The sequence below is a fragment of the Haliotis rufescens genome, unplaced genomic scaffold (genome assembly GCF_023055435.1).
Source record: "Haliotis rufescens isolate VD_foot unplaced genomic scaffold, xgHalRufe1.0.p SCAF_13, whole genome shotgun sequence".
In the NCBI taxonomy this organism is placed as follows: domain Eukaryota; kingdom Metazoa; phylum Mollusca; class Gastropoda; order Lepetellida; family Haliotidae; genus Haliotis; species Haliotis rufescens.
Window position 1 is genome coordinate 8179965 of NW_025963813.1, and position 27109 is coordinate 8207073.

A 27109-nucleotide genomic window follows, 5' to 3' on the forward strand; every position below is an offset into this window, starting at 1 on the left:
TGGGCTAGTATTTCTAAATCGAAAATTGGACATATGTTCCATCTCAGTGTAATGATTCATCCACAAAAGACAAAAACCTAATATAACTCAAAGGCATGTATTCGTTGTGCTGCAGTCCTGACACTTATCATGTATCATAATACCAAGTCATTGTCAGATCAATCGGAAGCAGATTACTAATCATGTGTTATGTTTTCCAATCAGTGAGCACATTTTACAAATGTTGCTGGTAACCTCATCTACATGTGTCTGTTTCTACAAGATATTTCCAACATATTTACAAAAATAATTATGCCAAGAATGCATTTCAGTATCAATAAATCATTACTGTTTGTACACTGTTGCTAGGAGACGTACATGTCTGTTGCATGCCTGTTGCTAGGGGATGGAAAGAAACTTTCACTGTTCCCAGACTTTCATTCGGTCACAGTGACTAAGAAAGGTATGAAATACTCTTTTTTTCTTTTTCTTTTTTTTTCAACAAAAAGACTTTTTTCTTCACAACAGATCTACTGCATGCCAACTGTCTGTTTGAATTTTTGAGTGTTGCTGTGAGAAACTACAACCTAATGCTCTTCTAGCTAGCCATGTCTCACAACACATACAAATATCCCATTAATCGCCAGGGTTAGTTGCAGAGTCTGGGCAGGACACACCGTTAGGTCACACAAAATGATGACACCAGGTGTTTGTGAGGTGAGGTGAGGTGAGGTGAGGTGAGGTGAGGTGAGGTGACATTGGGTTTAACGTCGCGTCCAAGATTATTGCACTTATATAAACGTGCATGTACATGTGTGTGTTTGTGTGGCTGCTTGTACTAGTCCGGACTGATGCCGATTTATAGTGCTAGCTCACTGAGATACCATACCGCAGTTTAACATGAATACCTCACTCAGACACAGTATACTGACTCCGAGCCAACCAGACCTTGTTTTAGCCCCTTAATGCCGAGCGCCAGACAGGGTAACAACAAGTGCTATCTTTTAATGTCTTTTGGTATGACGCGGCCGGGGATCGAACTCCGGACCTTCCGCTCTCGGGCGGACGCTCTAGCACTAGACCATGGAGGCGGTCAACAGGTGGTTGTGAAAAGGTACACACGACAAACACGAGACTTACATCTAGTCTCTGAACTGAACACATCTTACACACAAAAAAGAACAGTTTTTAAATCATCTTAATAAAAATAACATAAAAAGGAGCCCACAGACGTTCCTTGACACTGCAGTAATGTAGACTTGCCAAACATTATAGACCTGCATGGGGTGTATTGGATATATTTGTTTCAGGGTCTGTATGACAGACTAGACAAACACATGCAAAAGCAAGTCAATTGTTCTCCTGAAAAAAACCCATAGGAACATATGGTTCAAGTCAAAATAGGGAATTGCATCAGACATCATTTTTGTCACTGATACATAAAATTTGGAAATGTCCTCCACATGTCTACCATAGAACGTTTTCTCCACATGTCTACCATAGAACTTTTTCTCCACATGTCTACCATAGAACGTTTTCTCCACATGTCTACCATAGAACTTTTTCTCCACATGTCTACCATAGAACCTTTTCCCCACATGTCTACCATAGAACTTTTGAAATTTTTACTGAGGCTTTGAATGTTGTAGTACAATAAACCCATCCTCAGCCATCACAAAAGTAATTAAATGAGAAGAAGTGTGAGTCAACATCCTTGTATTTTGATAAGCTTATAAAGAGGGTGCAGATGGCCCAGTCATCTTAGACGCTGCATTTCACTGTGTCAAGTTCATCCATTGGGCACTCTGAACACCTATGATCGTGAGTTTGAATAAATGTTTCATCCTGTTATGTTGTTAGGATCATACGTGTGGTCATGAGTTTCACCAAAGTGTTAACATCTGACCTACATCACTTCAGGGTTTCATCCCGGATCAAGCAGACATATTGTGATATGTCTGGAATACTGTTCAAAGCAGCGTTAAACCAAACTCACTCACTCACGGCTTGTGTGAGTGAGTGAGTATGGTTTTATGCCATTTTTAGCAATATTCGAGCAATATCATGATCGGGGACACCAGAAATGGGCTTCACACATTGTACCCATGCGGGGAATCGAACTAGGGTTTTCGGCATGACGAGCGAACGCTTTGACCACTAGGCTACCCCACCGTCTCTCAAGGCTTGTAAAGTTGGTCACTATGACAACTATTGACGCAGGTTGTAAGCATGCATTCTCTTTAGATCTTCTGGTTACAAACCAAATGTCAAACATAAAGATATCAAGTCTGGAATAACAAAAAGTAAGCATCTTTTGCTGTTCACCCACATTGTTTATGTACGCTTAACAAGACAAATACACCATGTAAGTCAAACGAAATGACAGAATCTCATCAAAACTTTACTAAAAGGATGAGAAATGCTTTCAAATGCACTTTTTCATAGTCAACCAAGACTGTGTGTTTCTGGCAATGGGATTATAATGAATGTCATGCATGAAATACCACCTTTATGTCGAGTCTACCAACATAATGTCAGTGCATCCAAACTGTTATAAATCTACTTCTTTTAAAATGATAGAAAATAGAATCTAACGTAGTGAAAGTGATGGTGTATAGAATAAATCTGAATATTTCAGTGGATTGAAATGTACTAACTCATAAAAGGTTCACAAAATGTTTAAATGTGCAGTTCAGCGTGAACCACTTACAATTCAGTGAATTCCAGGTCTTTCCAGCTTACCTGACGAAAGCAAGCATCGGTCCATGTAATGACTTCAGGTGGTACTTTCCACAAGACATACAGACTAAATCAGCTTTATATCCATGCTTTCCACATCCATGTAATGATATCTCGGTATATTCTCTCATACTTTTCATGTGGTACTTTCCACAAGACATACAGTCTAAATCAGCTTATATCCATGCTTTCCACATCCATGTGATGATATCTCGACATATTCTCTCATATTTTTCATGTGGTACTTTCCACAATACATACAGTCTAAATCAGCTTATATCCAATCTTCCCACAACCATGTGATGATATCTCGGCATATTCTCTCATACTTTTCATGTGGTACTTTCCACAAGACATACAGTCTAAATCAGCTTATATCCATGCTTTCCACATCCATGTGATGATATCTCGGTATATTCTCTCATACTTTTCACGTGGTACTTTCCACAATACATACAGTCTAAATCAGCTTATATCCATGCTTTCCACATCCATGTGATGATATCTCGGTATATTCTCTCATACTTTTCACGTGGTACTTTCCACAATACATACAGTCTAAATCAGCTTATATCCATGCTTTCCACATCCATGTAATGATATCTCGGTATATTCTCTCATACTTTTCATGTGGTACTTTCCACAAGACATACAGTCTAAATCAGCTTATATCCATGCTTTCCACATCCATGTGATTATATCTCGGTATATTCTCTCATACTTTTCACGTGGTACTTTCCACAATACATACAGTCTAAATCAGCTTATATCCATGCTTTCCACATCCATGTGATGATATCTCGACATATTCTCTCATACTTTTCACGTGGTACTTTCCACAATACATACAGTCTAAATCAGCTTATATCCATGCTTTCCACATCCATGTAATGATATCTCGGTATATTTTCTCATACCTTTCACGTGGTACTTTCCACAATACATACAGTCTAAATCAGCTTATATCCATGCTTTCCACATCCATGTAATGATATCTCGGTATATTCTCTCATACTTTTCATGTGGTACTTTCCACAAGACATACAGTCTAAATCAGCTAATATCCATGCTTTCCACATCCATGTGATGATATCTCGGTATATTCTCTCATATTTTTCATGTGGTACTTTCCACAAGACATACAGTCTAAATCAGCTTATATCCATGCTTTCCACATCCATGTAATGATATCTCGGTATATTTTCTCATACCTTTCACGTGGTACTTTCCACAAGACATACAGTCTAAATCAGCTTAAATCCATGCTTTCCACATCCATGTAATGATATCTCGGTATATTCTCTCATACTTTTCATGTGGTACTTTCCACAAGACATACAGTCTAAATCAGCTAATATCCATGCTTTCCACATCCATGTGATGATATCTCGGTATATTCTCTCATATTTTTCATGTGGTACTTTCCACAAGACATACAGTCTAAATCAGCTTATATCCATGCTTTCCACATCCATGTAATGATATCTCGGTATATTCTCTCATACTTTTCATGTGGTACTTTCCACAAGACATACAGTCTAAATCAGCTTATATCCATGCTTTCCACATCCATGTAATGATATCTCGGTATATTCTCTCATACTTTTCATGTGGTACTTTCCACAAGACATACAGTCTAAATCAGCTTTATATCCATGCTTTCCACATCCATGTAATGATATCTCGGTATATTCTCTCAAACTTTTCATGTGGTAATTTCCACAAGACATACAGTCTAAATCAGCTTATATCCATGCTTTCCACATCCATGTAATATCTTTCAATCAGGCCAATACGAATCAAGGAAAGTACCAATGCCTTACAATAAAATACCTTGTTTTGAACCTTGTAAAGCAAAAACAGTTTAAAAAAATGACAATGCAATGTTAACAGCTCTATACATTCATTCTAATCTTGTTAAACAGACCAAGTAGAAATACCTATCAAAAATCAATGCATACAAGAACAGTTACAAATTTATACAACCTTCCAAGCCTGCTAAAAAGCTGAAGAGAACAAAAACATTATCACAAAGCTGAATACATTCTCCCTTACCTACTGTAGAGGCAGACTGTGGACAGGTGTGCACACATCTCCTGCAACCTTATATAATCCTACCTGTTGTAAACGTCCTCTCTAAGCTCATCAATATCAGTGCAATTCCTGCAGTGGGGCAGAGCATGACTCATGCTAACACAACACATCATGCAGCGACTTTGAGTGTTGATAGCATATCAGTATGTCAATCAATGTGTCACTGTCGACAATAGATGATACAACATTATTATTGGAGAAGATACGAAAGGGGACGGAACAACACCATGAAAGGGGAGGGTAGATTGTAATGATATAGCATCATTAAAGGGCACGATTAAGTGTCTTTAAAGGCAGGACATAACGTCATAGGAGAAGGTATAACATCACAGGGTAAGGGGATGTTATAAATATATAACATCATGAAAGTGACGATACCAACCGCTTTAAGGGGACGAAATAACATCACAAAATGGCTGATACCACCGACTTTAAAAAGACGATATAACATCACAAAACGGCTCATACCACCCAATTAAGGGGACGACACAAGCCAATTTAAGGGGACGATGTAACATCTCAAAATGCTGACACAAGCCAATTTAAGGGGATGATATAACATCACAAAATGGCTGATACAAGCCAATTTAAGGGGATGATATAACATCACAAAATGGCTGATACAAGCCAATTTAAGGGGATGATATAACATCACAAAATGCTGACACAAGCCAATTTAAGGGGATGATATAACATCACAAAATGGCTGATACAAGCCAATTTAAGGGGATGATATAACATCACAAAATGCTGACACAAGCCAATTTAAGGGGATGATATAACATCACAAAATGGCTGATACAAGCCAATTTAAGGGGATGATATAACATCACAAAATGGCTGACACAAGCCAATTTAAGGGGATGATATAACATCACAAAATGGCTGATACCCCCCAGTTTAAGGGGACAATCATACATAACAGAAGGAACCTTATTTGAATTTGGAGTAATGATATTGTAAATTTCATAAGTTTTACTTATTTGAAAAAAGCGGACACAAAAATGCACAGCTAGCACCAACTCAGCCTCCCTGTGATCCCGCTCCTGAAAACTTGACACAGTCACATACTCTCGCATATGCACTGGGAGCAGGGGCTATCCCCCTTCCTTTTCAAACCACTATACACACTAGCGAGCTCGGCTGCCTCTCAAACCCCCACCCCCCTTGAAACCACAGAGCTGGCGGGTGAGTGACAACCACCCACCACCCCCCCACCCCCACCCCTTGAAACCACAGAGCTGGCGGGTGAGTGACAGCCACCCTCCCCCCACCCCCACCCCCCTTGAAACCACAGAGCTGGCGGGTGAGTGACAGCCACCCTCCCCCCTCACAAACACCTGTAATTCAAGTATACATTTCCCCTTTCTCACATCCATTATTCACAGCGAGCTGTACCGATCAATGAAGCATGGTTCACATCAATTTATCTTTCAACACATACTGCTGATTTCCTGTTAAATATTCATGCAATTTACATAATTTGAGCATATTTTTTATCCAGTGGGCAATTGTTTTGAATTTTCAGGTTAAAAATAAATAAACTGGTTTCATGTTAAAGTTTCTACGGTGTATTAACTTTAAAGATTTACAAATGTTATTAACACTTTTGTGTGTGGTAAACAGCAAAACCATGCTTTTTTTAAACACCACTTTTGCCAATCATGATAATTCTAGGTAATGCATTTTCTAAAACGAAATACAAAATTACTTTTTAAAATCTGATAATCAAGACTTAAATATACAAATGAAGTTCAATATCAAAGATGTACACACACACACACATATATATATATATATATGGTGAGTGAGTCTGGGTTTACACCAATTTTAGCAATATTCCAGCAATATCACGGCGGGGGACACCAGAAGTGGGCTTCACACATTGTACCCATGTGTGAAATTGAATCGAATCCGGGTCTTCGGTGCTACGAGCAAACGCTTTAACCACTAGGCCACTAGGTGTTCGCCCCTATATATATGGAATTCATAAGCATCAACGTTCATTTCTTATAATAGACTAGGATATATCCAACATATGTATTTCACATTCAAAAGTAATTCTAAAATTCATACAACATAAACTGAACTTGACCCGCTACAGACTGGCAATGTCAGCAGACACACAACATGCAGGCAGACAAATTCAAGACACATGTATGCCATATACCTCAGCTGGCGAAATTCAGTGAGATGAATGTTACAATGAAATGGTGACAATTTTGTGTTTCACACACTTTACAAATTTTGGGGCCAAAAGCAAAACAGTATTTTTCTCCACAAAATACAACTTCACCCAAAAAACAATATGTGTCAGTGACCTCTAAAAAGTAGGTATATGGTGCTCATAATATCAATCACTTGATTGTCTGGTCCAGACTTGATTGTTTACATTGATGGTGTCTTCAGTGATCCATTCAAATAATTTTCACTATTTTGCTATTTTTGGACAGATATGCGAGACTGATAATTCTGACGTTGATGTTTTGAAGTTGAGGAAAATTAAAAGGGTAGTATCAATGGAGAAAGATATAGAACCTGATGTTAAATAGTTTTGGGGGGAATATTGGATAACCAAATGGGGGTTAGCCATAAAAACGGCATTTCTTTTTCACACTTGTTCAATATTTACGATGCATTTCAAAACACTGGTAATATTATTCTACATTCAATTCAAAATAGTTCAATTTAATCTGGTAAAAATCATGTGTCAACTAATTAACAGATCGTACCAACTCACCATTGTATTATGTAACACTGACCAACTAATGCCTTGAAATGAACCATAGCAATCGCATTCAAATCAGATCTAAGTTCTCGCTGCCGCTAAACAAAGATCTGAGGACATCCCATTACGGGTCACGTCAAAACGACCTTTCATCCGACCAATCAAAGCATCGCTTACCAGATCATGTAAGTGACAGTCCGAATGTGTTTTCTAATAAATGCAACCTAGAAAACGTTAACACGGGGTATTCCGAATGACAGTTACGGCCTGTTCGACTGATTCCATCAAAATCATTGTCTATCTCCAGCTTCTATGGGATAAACAATTGTACAGAAGAGGTGTTGCACAGTACGTGGGAAGCACTGCCATACAATCCCAACCATATATTAGACATTCCGGAATGTTCGTTTGTTCAGTTTTCAAAATTTTAATCAAGAACTGTGTCAACATATTTTTCAAGCGTAGTCTGAAATGGAAGTCGCCAGGTTGAAAAGGGTGCCATAAAGTTCGAGAAAGCTACTTTCTAATTGATGTCGGCTTCTTGTTAGCCCTTTCAGTGGTCGGACAAAGTTCGTGAAAGGCCATTCTGACATGACCCGTAATGGGATGTCCTCAGATCTTTGTTCAGCGATCGCAAGAACTAACATCTGATTTTAATGAGATTGTGAACCATAGTTGTGAAATTAGGTATTTTTTTTATATATCTGTCATACATGCCATGACTTGACATAAACTTCGTCATCGTTTAATGAATCACTAGTAACGCGTAGGAGCAAAGGCAAACATACGTCAATGCAATTACTATTTCTGGGTCATCAAGAACATCAATAAGGATTACAGCATTACACTAACAGGAAATAGAAAGAGAGTTGTCAATCACCCTTTATCAATGTTTCAAATATAAAGTATCTTTCCGTAACTTGATCTGACAAAATTTTACTTTCTGTGCATGGTTTTAAGCCCAGGGAGCTTTTTTCGTTTTTATTTCAGCAAATACATTACAAATATTCCTGTGTCATGTAGCCCTGTATAACCATACCCTCTTTAAGTGTTACGGATCCAAACTACATCTTACAAGAAGCAACACAAATGTATTACACCGAAGGCTTGTTTCTCATGGCCTGCTCCTAACACATTTATTTAAGCACTGTTAAGATCCAACTTTTGCAACTCAAATTTCCATTTTGCAACTGGATTCCGACTTTTTGAACATGCCAAGGCATGCCATTCTCTCTGCATCAGAACTGCATGAGGAGCAAGCTGGGTGTCAGACCGGGCCATCAATTAAAAAATGAAAACAGTACAACCGCTACATCGAGTAACAGCTATGAACCTGACATCCACATGTTTTTAATAACCAACGCAAGTAAGACCTTTTGACGGACAACTTTTGCAATAGTAGACATGTATGACAGTAGGAAGTTAAAATAAAAGAGTAAAGAGCTTGTAAAGGTTTATTGTTTTAGATATATTTTGGTAGTAAACCTCTTAATAATCAATTTGTGACTTAACTGAGTTGATCTTAGAAATAAATGCAGAACAAATGGGTAAGTAAAAAGCAAGTTTTGTAAGTAAACTTTAAGCTGCTTTGTCTAAAGTTCCACACGTGTACCATTAATATGTGATGATTGTTACACACAAGGAAAGAGCAATGTTTTGTTCACTCACAAACAATATCAAAACATTGTGGCAAATAATATAGTCTCTGAAATGAACATATCATACAGAAAAAACAGTTGTTCAGTTATCTTAATAAAAGTATAATAAAAAGGGAGCCCAGTGATTCTCTTCATACTGCAGTAATCTAGACTTGCCAAACATTATAGACTTGCATGGGCTGTAGTTGATATATTTGTATCAGGGTCTGTAAGACAGACTAGCAAATAATTTAAGATGATGTTTAATTAGGTATAAATGGCACAGACATCTGTCATAATGTATTTCCTCGAGTACAACTGCCCAGGTACGTGCTGCCTTCATTGAGTTGGCAAGAGGGAGCATTAGTCTGTCTTACAGACCCTGATACAAATATATATCAAATACAGCCCATGCAAGTCTATAATGTTTGGCAAGTCTAGATCACTGAAGTATCTGAAAATGAAGAGAGTCACTGGGCTCCTTTTTATTATATTTTTATTAAGATAACTGAACAACTGTTTTTTTATGTACGATATGTTCATTTCAGAGACTAGATTTTAGTCTAAGGGAGCATCTTCATCAACTTATCACAAGTACAAGTATCATGGAATAAGAAGTAGTGTGAAGTTTCTTCATGGTGCTGTGACAAAGCTGGGTGTGAGGTTACTGCCGTCACTTCAGATACCTGAGGTCAAGTCACTGACAGAGGTCACAACCACCAGTTAGTTCCCTTCGTGACTGAGGTCGATGCGTTCAAGGCAAAGCTGGTTTACAGTCTACCTTGGTTTACAGAGCCAAGACCAACACCGCGCCAATTCATCGTATCTATGAAGACGAGATTTAAAACCTGCGTTGTCACCAAGACGGACCTGACGGCTTGCTGTCCCACATTCAGTAACAACAGACACAGCACAGGAAGGTTAACACTTCAAAATACACTTCAAAAGCGCATCCTGACGTGTACGAGGTGAGGTGCTGGGAAGAGCAGTCTGGGACGGAAGTGAAGCTTGCTCAGTTGAAAGGACCCGGACAGAACATCTCATGAATCATCTCAACACTGGCAATCGACTACACATACCATCTTCAGTGAGTGAGGAGTTTGGTTTAACACCCCTTTGAACAGTATTCCAAATATATCATAGAGCTTCAGCTTAATGGGAGGAAAGCCCGAAGTGATGCAGGTCTTAGACATTCACCACTTTGGTGAAACCCACGAGCGAGTATGGTGCTCAAAATCCTAGAATTTGGTTGGTTGGCTTGTTGTTTAACGCAGCACTCAGCAATATTCCAGCTATATGACGACGGTCTGTAAATAATCGTGTCTGGACCAGACAATCCAGTGATTGACATCATGAGCATCGATCCATATCATGTCATATGTTAATGTTTGCCTGCAAGTGAGTGAGTGAGTGAGTGAGTGAGTGAGTGAGTGAGTGAGTGAGTGAGTGAGTGAGTGAGTGAGTTTGGTTTTACGCCTCTTTTAGCAATATTCCAGCAATATCACAGGGGGGCACCAGAAATATGTTTCACACATTATACCCATGTGGGGAAATCGAACCCAGGTCTTCGGCATGATGAGCGAATGCTTTACCCACTAGGCTACCCCACCACCCTGCCTGCAATAGGAAGTGTCTGTACTGTAGAAGTCTATTTTTGCCGTTTTTATGATACAACTTGGACATCGAAAGATCAAATTAACTCAATCACATCATTTACCTGGCCCTCTAACAAATTTGACCCTACCACAGTACAGATATTCTACATCCTGGCCCCTGGCCCCTGACCCCAGCTGTGGGCTGCCCACATACCCCAGAACAGGCAACATGGGAGGCTAGAATCAAGATAACATTTAGATAGGAAACCAAAAGAAATAAAAAATACCATGATAAAATATTATTAACTTACAGACCCTTACCAACACATATGAACATGCCTCCCTATCTGGTATGTCCACTTCAATCACCAGGGCTGAACACAACTAACGATAACAGCTATGCCATGCTGTTAAAGACAGGTGAGACAGAACTAGATCTATGTCACTGGATGGGTCTCATACCTCATGTCAAGTGTTACTACGGCTATTTCATGAAATAGAGCTCCTACCTTGACATGCACAGCTCATGACATGTGGGAGTAGTCTGCTCGTTAAAGTCTGACAGGATATTATTAGACAGCCGCACTAATTAACTACTGCTGACAACTCCTGGAGGCAATTAGGGCCATATTTTTCATCTTTAATGGTTTACAGCTAATCCATTAGCTTGGGTCGGTTAAAACAAAAATACACTTGTGTAGCTTAACTTTCATAATTTTGTATTTGGCATAATATTGTTTTGGCTAGTGGTAAAATGGCAAGACAATGCAAATTCTGATTACTTCCGGAGAAAATTACAGTGACCACGGACTTTATACAATGCATTTGATCAATCTTATATGGAAAGTAAACAGTCACACGCTTCTTATATTAATACAAACATTTGTAGTTTTATCTTTTTACTTTATGACCGCCTCTGTGGTCTAGTGGTAGAGCGTTTGCCAGAGAGTGGAAGGTCTGGGGTTCGTTCCCCGGCCACGTCATACCAAATGACGTTAAAAGATGGTACTTGTTGTTACCCTGTCTGGCGCTCGGCATTAAGGGGCTAAAACAAGGACTGGTCGGCTCGGAGTGAGTATACTGTGTCTGAGTGGGGTATTCATGTTAAAACTATGGCATGGTATCTCAGTGTGCTAGAACTATAAATCGGCATCAGTCTGGACTAGTACAAGCAGCCACACAAACACGCACATGTACATGCATGTCGCTATATAAGTGAAATAATCTTGGACATGACGTTAAACCCAATTTCACCTCACCTCTTTTTACTTTATAATCAATCAGGATTAAGACAAAAAAATAATCCCATATTTTGAATATTTTCTGATGGTGGTGTGTGGCATAAACCGACAAATGACAACAGTGTTGGCGCAGGGAGACTGGTCCCACATGTCACAGCCAGGTTATCTTGGCACAGATCCAGTTTATTTATGATGCTCAACAATCATTGGCTGTTACAGACTTGAACCGAACTAATTTCCTGACACGATTTCCACCATTGACTCATGAATACAATTATATCATATGCTAATTACATAATATTGCCCAGTGGTATTATTAGCCACAACCAACAAGTATATATTAATAGGTTGTTATATTACAAATGTCCCAGTAGATATGACCATGTTATCACATCCTCTGTATGTTACTCAACTCTTAATAGTGATAGGGAGTGTCTAGCTGGGTCTGAATGTGACTGATTGCTGGATATCTTCAGCATATCTGGGGTGGTGCAGCTTCCCGAGGCAAGTGAGTGAGTGAGTGAGTATGGTTTTACGCCGCTTTTAGCAATATTCCAGCAATATCACGGCGGGGGACACCAGAAATGGGCTTCACACATTGTACCCATGTCGGGAATCGAACCCGGGCCTTCGGCGTGACGAGCGAACGCTTTAACCACTAGGCTACCCGACTGCCCCCCCGAGGCAAGTGAGTTAACTGACTATAAAAGTCCAGTTTCCACCCTTGCCGAACTAGGCTGGTATTATGGAGTTACATTTTGGCTGTACTAACGAGTCTATGCATAGTCCAATCAAAACAAAATTATAATGTATTCCAAGACATTATATGATGGCTACAAGTCACAATAAGTCTCACTCAAGTAGTATCTGCAAAATGTGATCTGAACATGAACGTGTAGACCATCAAACTACCATTTAGCTGTTTAGTCTGCACATGATGACTTCAAAAGCAGCTTAAACACCATCAACTTTCTATTTACTCAGGAATGATTTTGAAAAGTGTCTTTAATGACACCATCTGCGTCCTTGCAACCTAATTTACAGCAACGATCAACACAACTCACGTCGTAAAGATGTTTATGTAGTTAAATGTCAACAGGCATAAGTTTTCAAGTTCACGTTATTGTTAAAAACAAATGATGTTTTCCTTACGCTCATCGCAGTGAGCAAATATACATGTAATGTTGAGTTTTCAAGGGTTTTAGAATGAACTTTGGGGTGATTCTAATAGGCAATATAAAATGTTTATTCAACGTTCAATACTTGGAAAACGTCTGTTCAGATTTGAATAGGCTGGGAGCATAAAAGCTTTCTACCATCTGCAATTCTTTTGAATTATATTTGATATAGTCAAAGTTATGCTTCAGCAAATATTCAACAGTCATTTGAAGGCTACAACAAAATGATTATTTGTTTGTCAGAGTCCTTGCCATATTTTATTCCCCAACATATTAAACTATTTGGCAGGATTTTAAGCTGATGGTCAAATTTAGCTCTAAAGGCTTCAAAAATCATAAAATGTGACAGTTTGCTAGTTTTTTGTGATTATTTGGTGATAATGCATTGTTGAATACGATTTGGGTCGTGAGTGAGTGAGTGAGTGAGTGAGTGAGTGAGTGACCTTCAAAAACTACAGTCAGCCATTTTCACACAAGATAATGACAGCATGTACTTAAAGTATTATAAAGTGTTAAAGATATAATTGTTAAATATGCTTGAACAATAACTGTTCAGAATGAGCGAGGACCCCACAGAACCCCTGGCTATCACCTTTTTTTGAAGAAATACAATCGGGGCGAGCTGGGATTCAAACCCACAATCAAAGGTTTCTGGTGTGCCCAAGGGATAAACCAACTCGGCACAGCAAACTGTGGCACCGTAGACATCTGGGCTATCCGTGCACCAGGCAAATTTCAGAGACTGGGACCTTGTCTGTATCTTGAATTTTTATTTTAATGAGAGATTTGTAATATTCATTGTTATGTTGTGAGGTTTTAAGTGGCTTTTAAAAAAAATATATTACCAGAGATCATTATTTGGGGCGAATATGGCATTTGAAAACATATGCACTTGATCCTGGCATAGCCAAGGGACGCAACTGTAGGACGACAGGGCCCTGTGTTCCTTTCTCCAGTAAACTAACAAACAATCTATTCCGAGTGAACTAAACACTAAAATAGAAAAAGGGTGTGAAGTCAATTGTGATAGTTTGCAATATGTCTTGCCAAACCAATAAAACATAATCATTGATCACAACTGTTCTAAAAGCCTTTATAAATTTCTTCATTCAGGCATGGGGTCCCACAGGAATAAGTCTGTGATTGAAGTAATTAAAAAAGTATCCTATCTGATTGAACAACAAAACATCCCCTACATGTCCGATACAGCGGTTAAACAGATGCACATTACTCAACAAAAAGTGGTTGCAGAAACAATTAATCAAGCATTATTTCACAGTTGTGCTAGCTTTGTCAGGTAATTGGAAATCTTGGTTTTTAAAACCTTTATCATAAACAGCCAATCAGAACTTCCTTGAGACAGAAGTCCTGATAGAAGGGATTTCTTTCCCCACATAAGTAAGACATGTCAACAGTCAATCACTGCCACCCAAGCAATTTGGCAGATCATCGCACACAACAAAACACTTGCAGCAACAATACTTTGTGGGTGAATGGGTTCGTATAGTCAGCCTACCAACATCACAATGAAAGTTTTTTTCTTACAAAATTGGCCAAAAAACACATATCCAACATATTTAACAAAATTAAGCAAGGAAACGGCACCAGAGACATCATAAAAACCAAACTAACCAAATATGCAACCATTTATCAAGATAGCAACCATACTGCAACAGACATGGAAAGAGATTCACAAAACTTACAATGGAATTATCATATTTTTAGCCAATAAAATAAATACTACAGAGAGAAAGCCGCCATATTTCACGCAAATTGCGCAAGGAGAATGGTTATCTTCGTCTGCCGCTCCAACAGGACCAGATGTGAGACGGGTGAGTTGGTAGATCTATCACAATGTCTGGCCTACTCAATCACACTTGCTTCCCTCTCGTCCCCCTGGGATAAATGAACAGGGAGGAGGTAGGGGGGAGTTGGACACCATGACCCAGCTTGCACACGAAGCCATCATGACATTTTCGAACTCATGCTGGGATTCAAACCATGCAGTCACTGCTCAAACACCTTGTCAACTTGACTAAAGAGGTTTCTCCCTGCAAGCAAGCTGCCACATCAAGTTGTCAGCTGTGGGATGACTCCACGCTCAGCTGCCCCCGCACACACGATGGAGCCTTACAGCAACCAAGGGCGTCAAACTGCATTCAAATTTGTGATTATTTTACAGCACTTATTCTGTTTGAAGATTAAAATGCTGTCCCTTGGAGCAATGAGGTTCGTCATCATTTACAGATGACGCAACAGCTGAATGTCTGCATACATTATATAAGAAAGTAGACATTTTGTTGATGTGTGCATGACCAGAGGGTTGATCATTTACAGGGATTATCTTGCCTCAAGGAACAAGAACCTCTCCTTGTTCCACTGCAATAAAATAACACTTCGTTTTCACCTTCAATTATTAGCTCAACTCAAGGGAATGAGCTGGTTTGAGGAAAGTATTCATCAGTTATTCAACTGCATAACATAGGGGCATTGTGGGAGGAGGATTTCGCTCAGAATCTTGTCAAATTAGGCGAGAAGCTTTTTACGATTTCAATGACATCACTGCATGTCTGCCTAATGTGGCAGAACATTGTGACTGAGGTTGTAGGAATGTAGAATCACCATGACTCCCTCAGTATCAAATGATGCCGCAAAACTATGGATCAGAATCTGGATAAAAACTCGCGGATACTGGTAGTAAAGGGAGGCAACTCAGCTCCACTGGGCTACCTTTGTCATTCACTGAAGCACATACAGTATATTTACTGACAGTAGCAGTTTATCCAGTACTTGCAGTAAGATGTCAAGTGTAAATATAGAAACTGTCATCCATGACCAGAACAGAGCTACTTGTGTTCAAAACTCAATACAAAATCTAACAATATTTGATGAACTACTATTAATCGACTTATAAAAACCTGCATAAAAAATTAAGTCAATAATTAAGATTATTGCACTTATATAGCGACGTGCATGCATGTGTGTGTGTGTGGCTGCTTGTTTTAGTCCGGACTGATGCCGATTTATAGTGCTAGCTCACTGAGATACCATGGCGCAGTTTAACATGAATACCCCACTCAGACACAGTATACTGACTCCGAACCGACCAGTCCTTGTTTTAGCCCCTTAATGCAGAACGCCAGACAGAGTAACAACAAATACCATCTTTTAACATCTTTTGGTATGACGCGGGCAGGGATCAAAACCCGGAACTTCCGCTCTCTGGGCGGACGCTCTACCACAAGACCATGGAGGCGGTCAGATTTTTATTAAGATTGGACTATAAATAGCTGAGCTTACCGGACTGGAAGTAAAATATAACATCCCTGTGTTACAGCTGACTGTATTTAAGAACCACTGGACCGTTTACTACATGATAATCATTATCATTTGAATTGTGTAAGAAGATGATAAAAAGTTGTATAAACATCTGTTCAAAACAACCAGAAACTCTGCTAATGAATAGACACACAATGACATCCCTCAGTCACTAATCACTATTTATATCCAGTTACTCCCTGCATCCTTTGTCACATCGTAAGAGTGGTATCCGTCCATGTGTAATATACTGTATATCACATACTTACAGTATGTTGTTGTTACATTGTGTAAACCATAGATCATAATCAGTAACACTTGAGTCAAGTGACCCTAAAATCTTCTACTTCAAACATTGTGGGTTCGAATCCTGGTTCACCCCGATTATGTTTCTAGGTTTGTCAGCATCATACCTGTGCTCATGGGTTTCACCGAAGTGGTAAACGCCTGAGACCTGTATTACTTCAGGCTTTCCTGCCATATTAAGCCGACACGCAGCGATATAACTGTAATACTGTTAAAAGCGGTGTTAAACCCAACTCACTCCCACTCTACTTCAAACATCAGGCTTATACAAGGAGTGAGTGAGTGATTATTGCTTAATACTATCTAAGCAATAAGGACACTCTGAAATAATTTCAATCACTGCACTGTACCAGGAATTAAACCCCAATCTTTTCTATATGATGAGCAAACACACTAACCACTAGACTTCCCTCATCCCATCAAACAAACAAAAGTCCTAATTTAGATTTTGTTGGCAAATTCAGACTTTTCAATAACTGTGGAATTTTATGAGGTTAAATAAGTAATTTGTGATACCAATGCATCAACATCTCAATAATCTGTACAATGATACACATATTATCAAGAAGCATATCTTCTGATGGTATCATTTATCACATATCTATGTCCACAAATTATCAGCTCTAAATCAATACATTGTTAGGTGTTGATTATTTCATAATATGTCATATATTCCCATTAGCTGTTCAGCACAAGAGGTCAGTGGGGTAGCCTAGTGGTTAAAGCGTTTGCTTGTCATACCAAAGGCTCAGGTTCTGTTCCCGACATGGGTACCAAGTGTGAAGCCCATTTCTGGTGTTCCCCGCCGTGATATTGTGATACACCATATTCACTCACTCCTGTTTAGTACAAGACACTGAACATCAAGAGATATCTTCTGAAATCTACAGCATCACATTAAGGTATATCTGCTGATATCTCTACTATAAGAAACTTACACTCAAGGATCGAACAGAAAAATGTTCACAACCGTCAATTACAAGCATCTGTCAAAATAACCCCCATAATGTCAACATCAAACATATAAACATCAACACCATGAATCAGATATACTTTCCAGACAAACATCCTCACTTTTTCAAAGGGAATGAGTTAACATTCCACCATTTTTTAACAACAAAACCAGTACCAACCTCAGCTGGGAAGTCAATTCACCCGATACTAACTCCCGAAGCCTCCCCAATAATCCAGGCTCTGCATATATACAAACGTAAGTAAAAACCAGTCTAGCAACGCCAAGTACTACCTGCATACAAAGCAGACACTGCTTGCCACTAATTATCTCTAATACATATACAGGATGAGGGATAGAGACACTCTATACAGAACCAGCAGACTGTAAATTTATATTCTATTCTGTTCACTTATCCCACATAAAATCCTTTCATTTGAAACATTATCTGAGTTTATGTTGGCTGTTTAAAAAGATGCTTTTGTTGATAATTGTAAACTTGAATACGAATGGTCTTGACAACCACTGCATTTTAAACTGATGTCTATTTTGAAAATGATTTTCAAAATATTTTTTTGATACAGCTCCACTACTTCATGATATTGTAGTGAAAATATACTTGTCGTAATTGTTGTTACAGAAAAATGCTTTTTGGGATTCAAAATATTTTCTCATACTGACGATATTTCAATATTTATCATTCCACTATTTCAGGACGATTTCAAACAAACCTAAACAAGAAAATGAATTTTAAGGTATATAAATTAGTAATGTTGATTTACAGGCAATGACAACAGTGAGCCCAAAGTTTGACACAGCTTCTCAATAGTACAGCCATGTAGCGATCAAACATATAAGTACCAAGTTGTGAAACACATGAACATGTAGAAAAAGAGACGTGACATCAAAAGATATTTGGTAACACTCCACAAAACTCTTGCAAACACTGAGGTCACATCAACACCTCACTGGGCTAAAGACTTGCATCCACATACAGACTTGACTCAAGCATATTATTGCTTTAGGGCCAAGAGCAGACATGGTCCATTCATGCTGCATGGTGAAAAACTGCCCCAAAGCTATCACATTCTTGACCGCATTTAAATAACTCCTAAATCTGATGAGACGTACACACACCAAAAGGTAATTTACCTACCTGATTTTCAACAGAAGTAAAGTCCATTACTTCTCACAAGTCATCAGTCATGAGCACTCTACATGTTGGCTGCACACGCTCAGTAAAATCCATCACTCCGCAAGTACATCCAAGCCTGTGCTACCTGTGTATGACAAAAACATTCCTGTGAACCATGGCTATCATCCCGGACCAGGTGGTCGTAACACGAGCCCTCCACTTTGCTCTACCACCTGCCGTCTGCTCCACACAAATGCTTTCACAGTCCCTACACCATAACCTTAATCTGTTTTTTTTAAAATTAGGTACAAACGTTTTAAAAAACAACCAGTGTGACAATATTTCTTTTAAAAGGATTCAAAATTCTCTTTCAAACAATGTACCATATGGTGGGTGACAAATTTGGATGAAAAAAAAACAGAGAAAATTATCAACATGTGTGACAAATCATATGAACCAGACTAAAATTGCCTTTCAAATGCATTGCCACATGTTAGACTTGGGAATAATTATTTCAGGTCAAGGTTTTGAGTGAATTGAGCATTAACACTGTAAGAATCAAAGAAATCCTTCCCACACTCAACAAATCCATCTGTTTATCCTTGACAGCAATAGAGACTATCCCAAACCACAGCTAAGATCCTCAGATCGAAGCTAAGTCAGCGAGGACCAATCCTTGAATGACCAACGCCACCAGGGCAGATCTAGTCGATAGTGGTCAGTGTCACATGACCCCTGCTAACATTAACGATGCACTTATCACCATGCTCCCTCTCCCATACTCCTTCCCCAACACAAAGGGGACACAATTTCACACTATTAGGGCCGTATCCCTCTTCAGGAAAGGGTTACGTTGTGACCTAATAGTTTATTTTACAGCTGACTGCCCATCAAACAAAGACCCCTTACACTGAGCCTACCTGATCTAGAAGATGCTGAGCTCCTATCGGTTCACATCTTTTCACGCAACTTCAACAAAATGGTCTCAAAAGGAGACTGGTGATAGTTATGCTTGTCAGCGAAACAGAGCAGGAACCTGCTCCTGTGCTATCTACACACAGATAATTAAAAGGTTATCTGCTGATCACTGTGTTCTGATAAAGAATTCAACATAGCTATGCCCATGTGGGTTAAGCCAGGGTAGCTGTCATGGCCCCAGTTAAGATCAAACTGAGGAAGATCTATGTCTGGTTTTGAGGAGCAAGTATTCTTGTGAGGCCAACACAAAACAAAATTTGTTTGTCCCAATGCAACCGAAACATTAAAAATATAAATAATCTTATGACCTTTACTCAACAATTGTATTTTTATTTACTAACAAGACTGACATGTCTAATCCCACAAATTTTGACTCTGACTACTTTTGAGAAGTTGTATATTTCAATTAACTTATCATCATATTCATACATTTACTGCATCAACTCAGGACTTCACCATACTCTAACAAGATGACAGAAGATGATGCCAAGATACATCTTGTTTCTTTATTAATTCATCATTATTCATGATGGGTATCATTGAATAATTGATCTCTTTTTATCAATAATGAAAGTCGCGCAGAAATTGATTTACCTGGTAATACATCTGGTTAAATATGGGCAAAACAGTATCTTTTTTGAAGGCCAAAAATCATCTATTTACCACAATCCTGATATTGGGAAATTCGCAATGTACAAATTCAAGAGTAAAACTTGTTATACTATCATCTAAGATCAGCTTGGAATTAGTGTACAACCCAAAAGTCTAAAATGAAAATGATATTCATATATACATGTCAAATTAAGACACTGTCTTGTACTACAAGCCATATACTATGTTTTAGTTGGTTAACAAGACATACCAACCAAAAAGCCTGAAATTAGAATAAAAATAAATTGACTTTCGACAAAAACAATTTCTGCTGACTTGGTTTTACTCTTAGGTGAAAAATAGGACTTCAAGATTTTATCATCAGTGTTTATGGCGAATTATACATCTGAAGAAATTTATTCTAACTGAAGAAACAATCGAGTCTCTATTGGTATCTTGCCACTAATAAAAAACAGAAGGCCTAAACATGATGTTATTTTTACATCTGCGCCAAAATAAACAAAATATATGTAAATACTAATCAAAGCATGACATTATTCAAGGCAAAGAAGTATATTTAACAAGTTTTGTAAAAAAAAGTCTCATCTTATTAACTTGTAGATTACACTAAGTAACATCGACAACGAACATAGAATTTAATAACAAAACTAAATTAGTCAGCATAATTGATTTCTAACAGTTCTTGTGCTAATAAAATGGTGTTGATTTCCATATTGTGATGTATCACATCTCATTTATATTCATATAAACAAGACCACAATGTGTTGTGAATTTCGTAGAATACAAAATGCCAGATCATGAATATTTCATTCATAGTACTCTCCTGAGCACAAATGTTGACAGACAGTTATCATGACATGATTGTTCCATCAACACCCACATTGAAGAGTACTTACATATTCCTTTGGTTCAAAGTCACACAAAGTTCTATCAATAATTCATTCTCATAATTGACACTGTATCAACCAGCATCTGGAATACACACCAGCTATTGATGGACAGATAGCAATACACACCAGCTATTGATGGACAGATAGCGATAACACTGTACAATCACTTGAAGGGACATGACATTTCCCCTTGCAGGAAATGTGCGTCTGACGTTATCAGTTTAACCCGATGCATAACTTCATGATATTAATGTTCTGCTAGGAAAGATGTACATTCATATTCTAAGGAGTGAGTGAGTGAGTTGGGTTTAACGCTGCTTTTAACAGTATTCCAGTTATATCAGCGTGTCAGCTTAATGTGGGAGGAAAGCACAAAGTGATGCAGGTCTCAGATGTTGACCACTTCGGTAAAACCCACGAGCTGACAAACCTAGAAACATAATTGGGGAGAACCGTGATTCGAACCCACAAGGTTTCTGGCGTGCCCAAGGGACGCAACTCTGCACAGCGAATCGCGGAGCCTCAGACGACAGGGCCACCCATGCCCCCAGATTGTCAATGAAAGTAAGACGAAAGAGTAATGAAAAGATACCATAAGAATATGAACACATGAGAGAAAGACAAGAAGAGCCATAAGGAAACATTTACCATACCAATGTGTCAAAGTGTTCAAGTCCCAGATAAGATATGTACATATTTATGACAGAAATCAACACCTCCACTCAACCCGATCAGGGAAGTCACATAACGACCATGAAAGTCCAGTAGCCGATGACCTTCGATGACAATGAAATTGACATGAAACTGACGTGTCAGGTGAATGATGACTGAGATTGACAGATAACGAGTGTCCGACAGGTATTCACCTGTGCATATACAAGCCGAAAGCTGACAACCTGCTCCTGTGGTTATCAAAATATAATGAAACCCTACCCTTCTAATCAGATCCTTGGGTCTTACAAGGCTCTTCAAGGACGATTTATTTACATCAAGATAAAAATGTTTCATTTACACCAAGATCTGTGTGAACAACTTTAACCCATCTAAACATAAGCTCATTTTGAGTAACAAGAATACCAGCTCTGGTACGGCCTGGTTGAGACGGATCCCGCAAACCTTTTGATTGTAAGGACAGTTTGCTCACACCAGTCAGAATCTTTAAGGTTGTAGAGTCTGTATTGATACAGTGGGCATTATCACGTGTCTCCGGATCAACTTTTATTCTTTCCAACTAAATAGTATTCAAGTAATTTGTGTTAATTGACAAAACCCGAGGAAAGGGGATGTCTGCATGGAAGACATCAATCCTCTCCCGGGAAACGCGATACCGAGATTCCCTCAGAATAAATATACATGAAGTGCATGCAGAGTGGATCAATGGATTTAATTTGTAGGATTATTTGATGTATTTCTGTGAGTGAGTGATTGTAGTTTTTTCGTCAGCAATATTACAGCTTCATCACGGCAGCCTGTAAATAATTCAGTCAGAACGCAGACAAAGCAGTTTATAGCATGAGCAAGTAGTCAGATCGATCCTCATTTAGAGCCATTGTAAGGGCTTTTAATGTTATTTTGATTAATTAAGTAAACATAAAGTTCCAAACCTATTGTTCTAGTAGAAGAGAGGTCATCTGACAGTCAGTTGTTATGTAAAAGGGTTAGGTGCCGAAGTGGGATTCTGGGGGAAAACACCTTATTTGGTGTACACCATCATCATATTGCTGAAGAAAAAGGTTTCGTGAATAAAACTTACTTTGTTTGATACTTATTGCCACACTCAGCAATATTCCAGCTATATGACGGCGATCTGTAGATAATTGAGTCTGGACCAGACAATCCAGTGATTGGCATCATGATCAACAATCTCAAAACATCAACTAAGTCGGTGACCACCCCTTCCCATCAGTCGCCTCTTACAATACACATTGTTGTTTATGCTTGTTATTCTGAGTGACTAACCAATTCTATTTTCAATATTACCCTGGAATACATTAAAACTTGTACAAGTCTGTATTACATTTGTGATTTATCAATAAATCACATTTTGGGGGGGGGGGGGATGAAATCAAAATTTATACAATACAATTTTTCGGAGATAACTTTCAAGAGTTGATAATGCACATGATCAGCCCAAACAATTCTAACACAGGCTAAGATAAACGATGAACAAAATCAACAGATTGTCCCCATTGTGATAAGCCTTCTGATATAGATTTCTACACATATGAAAACGGTGTAGATAATGCCCTAACTTAAGAAGTGCTTACACAGGAATTAAGATTATTTTCTCGTTATGGAAACGTCCTTAACGGCTGGAATACTGATAAATGCCTTATCAGCAGTGAGGGGCTGATTGATATCAAAACCAGGTTACACAACCATGCCGTCAATTCAACGAGGAAGTTTCTCAAAACAATGACAAAACACCCCAACATGTTTCCAGAACATCTTCCCTTTGCAAAGAGATATTTAGAATTTTTAAGTGAAAAAGAATTTTTATCTCTTGTATATTCCAAAGTTTTTGAATTCCATTTATTAATAGCTTGAGTCATATACCTATATCAAAAGAGATTAGGTGGGATTGTTCATCTTTCAATAATGTTCCTAAATATTTTCAAATGTTTCCTGTAAAATAAAATTGACATTAACAAGAACATATTGGTTTGTCCTGCTTTCATTTTCAGATTCAGTCTGCTTTTTCAACTTTTGAAAAAAACAAAATCAAAATTTAAGTTCACTTCAAAGAGCATCCCATATATCTTGCTAAAGTGTTGGAGGAAACCCTTTGGCACTTTGCAAGTCAAATTCATAAATATTGATGTTTTAATGTTTTATAACAGTAGGTTAAGGCCGTTGACATCAACATGTTTTAGTTTAGACAAAGGGCCATTTATAAATATCAACCCAGTAGACCTAGGCATGTCCCTTGTTTAAAGCAGCACTATTCCAGCAATCTGATTGCTGTCTGTCAATAATGAAGTCTTGACAAGACAATCTAGTGATTGACATCATGAGCATTGATCCACTCAACTGGGACAAAGGCCCTTTAAGAGTGACAACCAAACAAACTTCAGTGTCATCCCTCCCCACTGTGTTAGATCTGATCCCCAGCAAACTCTGCTCGCTGCAAGTGAGTGAGTGAGTGAGTGAGTGAGTGAGTGAGTGAGTGAGTGAGTGAGTATGGTTTTACACCGCTTTTAGCATTAATCCCACAATATCACGGCGGGGGACACCAGAAATAGGCTTCGCACATTGTACCCATGTCGGGAATCGAACCCAGGTCTTTGGTGTGCAAGCGAACGCTTTCACCACAAGGCTACCCGACCTACCCTGGCCATAAAAGGTAAACTATAGATGCCAAAATCAGTCTAAACAAGAAGATTGAAGTGTGATGTCATAATTTTAAGAAGTTTCAAATTTACAAAATGCACCCAGCCCAGGCCTGAGTGTGTATATAACACTAAGCCAAACAACGGCTAACCATGCAGTATTCCCCATTACAGTATACAAGCAAGCCATTATCTGGTATCTTTGAAACAAGACACTCTAAAGGTGTCCTAACAGTCATTTTATAGCAAGGCTCATGATTTATACACGCAAACTGTCCCAATACCGTTCCCATATCTCCAACAGTTCAACACAGCAACTGGAGAATTTGTTGTCGAGGTGTAAATAGATTAAAGAAAGGTATCACTGAGCCATGATTGTATCAACCAATAACTTATCTCCCTTGATATGGATACTCTTTAATCTTGGAGGCAGAAACATTTCAAACATCCATTGACAAACTGGAATGTGGGTCTTAGGACATAAGTATCAACTTGTGACGTGTGATAACAAATTACTGTAATAGTGCTCGTTTGAGAGTTTGCCGCTGATAATAGTGATTTCTTTCACTGTTTCTTCCTATCCCTTGAGTCAGGCTCCCATAGGTTACCATAGAGACGCTCAGATTCAATGGCATTGGTGACTGGCGAAACAAAGACAGTTTCTGAGAAATGAGTATATTTGATGAAGATAGTACTACTTGTATGTGTCTGCATATTAAAGACACTTCATCATTTTTGTGTGACAACAGTTCATATTTCATGAGATCTCCCATCGGTAATCCTGCAGTTCTAACTGTTGCTAAACATGTGACTTGTCTGCATTCTGCTTGACTCCCTCTCTCTGTCAGTAACCAGCTGCTATTCACGGGATGTCGAATATGAATACGTACCATGAGAGGTCTCCTCGTACTTTATGTTCGGGACTCTGATAATATAATAGTGCTAGCCCATCGAGATACCATGCCACAGTCTGACAGGTGAGGTGGTGAGGTAGAAATGGGGTTTAACGTCACGTCAAGATTATTGTACATGCGAGCGCGCGTGCGTGCGTGCGTGTGTGTGTGTGTGTGTCTGCTTGTGCTAGACTGATGCCGATTTATAGTGCTAGCCCACTGAGATACCATGCTGTAGTTTAACATGAATACCTCACTCAGACACAGTATACTGACTCTGAGCCGACCAGTCCTTGTTTTATCCCCTTATATCAAATGCCAAGAGCCAGGCAGGGTAACAACAAGTACCATCTTTAAATGCCTTTCTTAAATTAATCTTCCAAAAATATGCCAATCAGGATTTTCTACGAACATTTAATATTCATGTTATATTTGTTTATATAATTGATTCTGGAATTGAATACAAGGAAAAAAACAACTCACAAATAATATCTAATCTTGAATCAAAACAAAATGGCCAATCCAAAACATTCTGATTTCCTAAAGACAATTTTTTAAGATATGTAAATGAAATCAACATATTTTTCAAGGCATAACCTGACTCAATACTTGAGTTATTGAATCAGTCATGGAGAAATTTGACAGAAAAAAACAAGACAAGCTTCTGATATTGTATCTGAGCGAGACAGTGGACGTTCTACCCAATAAAGTTCACCCCATCTGGAGCTCCCGTCGCCAAAGACTTCCACACCTGAAACTCTACATCAATCTCTTCTAACACCTTTCACAAGCAGAGATCTCATAATTGCAGGTTCTATTTAAATGTGGCCTTGCCATAAAGAAATGCTGACAGTTTAACTTCATGGCGGTGCCACTTGAATGATATGAGCTGTAACAACTATGATTAATTCACAATCTGTTTAAAGTTTTGACAGGTAGATTACAAATTATTTGCCTGGATCTACCGCCTGACCTTTGGAGCAGTTATTACTGGGCTACAAGGTGACACATCCTGAAATATTTATAGAGTTTTTCCGTATTTTGTTTGTGATGGCAGGAACAATTTCTGTGTTTCTAAATCCTTAAGATAAGATGAAGTTTATTTCTGATCTGAAAGATTTCAAGATCGTCATAGCAACAGTTGAAACTAATGAACTAATTTAGCACTGTCCTTTCTTGATCTTCCTGTTGATCCAAAAGTCATGTTTTAGTTTCCCTATTTACATATAACTGTGGGGCTTTGGAAAAAAAAGAAGTATTTTAATTGATAGCCTGACTTGTTGTTTTACTTTCATATGTTTATAAGATGTGATGAAAGAAGCCAATCAACTTCACAAGTTGTTGTCTAGTTGGAAACTGAACCTGTCCGTATTCCACCTCAAGCAAATACAAGAACCATGTCACATCGTTACCTATTGATTACATTGACCCTCATTATTTCAATCACTGGATTGTCTGGTCCAGACTCGATTATTTACAGACCACCGTCATATAGCTGGAATATT

The 27109-nt window shown here is 38.5% G+C and overlaps 1 protein-coding gene across 13 annotated transcripts in view; it reads right to left on the minus strand.

Moving 5' to 3' along the window:
• The window catches only part of LOC124149284 (D-glucuronyl C5-epimerase-like), a 349514-nt gene that overhangs the window by 45768 nt on the left and 276637 nt on the right, over positions 1-27109 (minus strand). For 8 of the 13 annotated variants that reach the window (XM_046520755.2, XM_046520758.2, XM_046520759.2 and 5 more), the window contains one exon: positions 18924-19047. The gene's annotated coding sequence lies outside the window, so the exon portion shown is untranslated. Of the gene's footprint in view, positions 1-4773; positions 4894-17948; positions 18061-18923; positions 19048-19479; positions 19740-19822; positions 19956-27109 lie in introns of those variants that run through there. The other 5 variants (XM_046520766.2, XM_046520761.2, XM_046520756.2 and 2 more) reach the window with 5 other exon arrangements.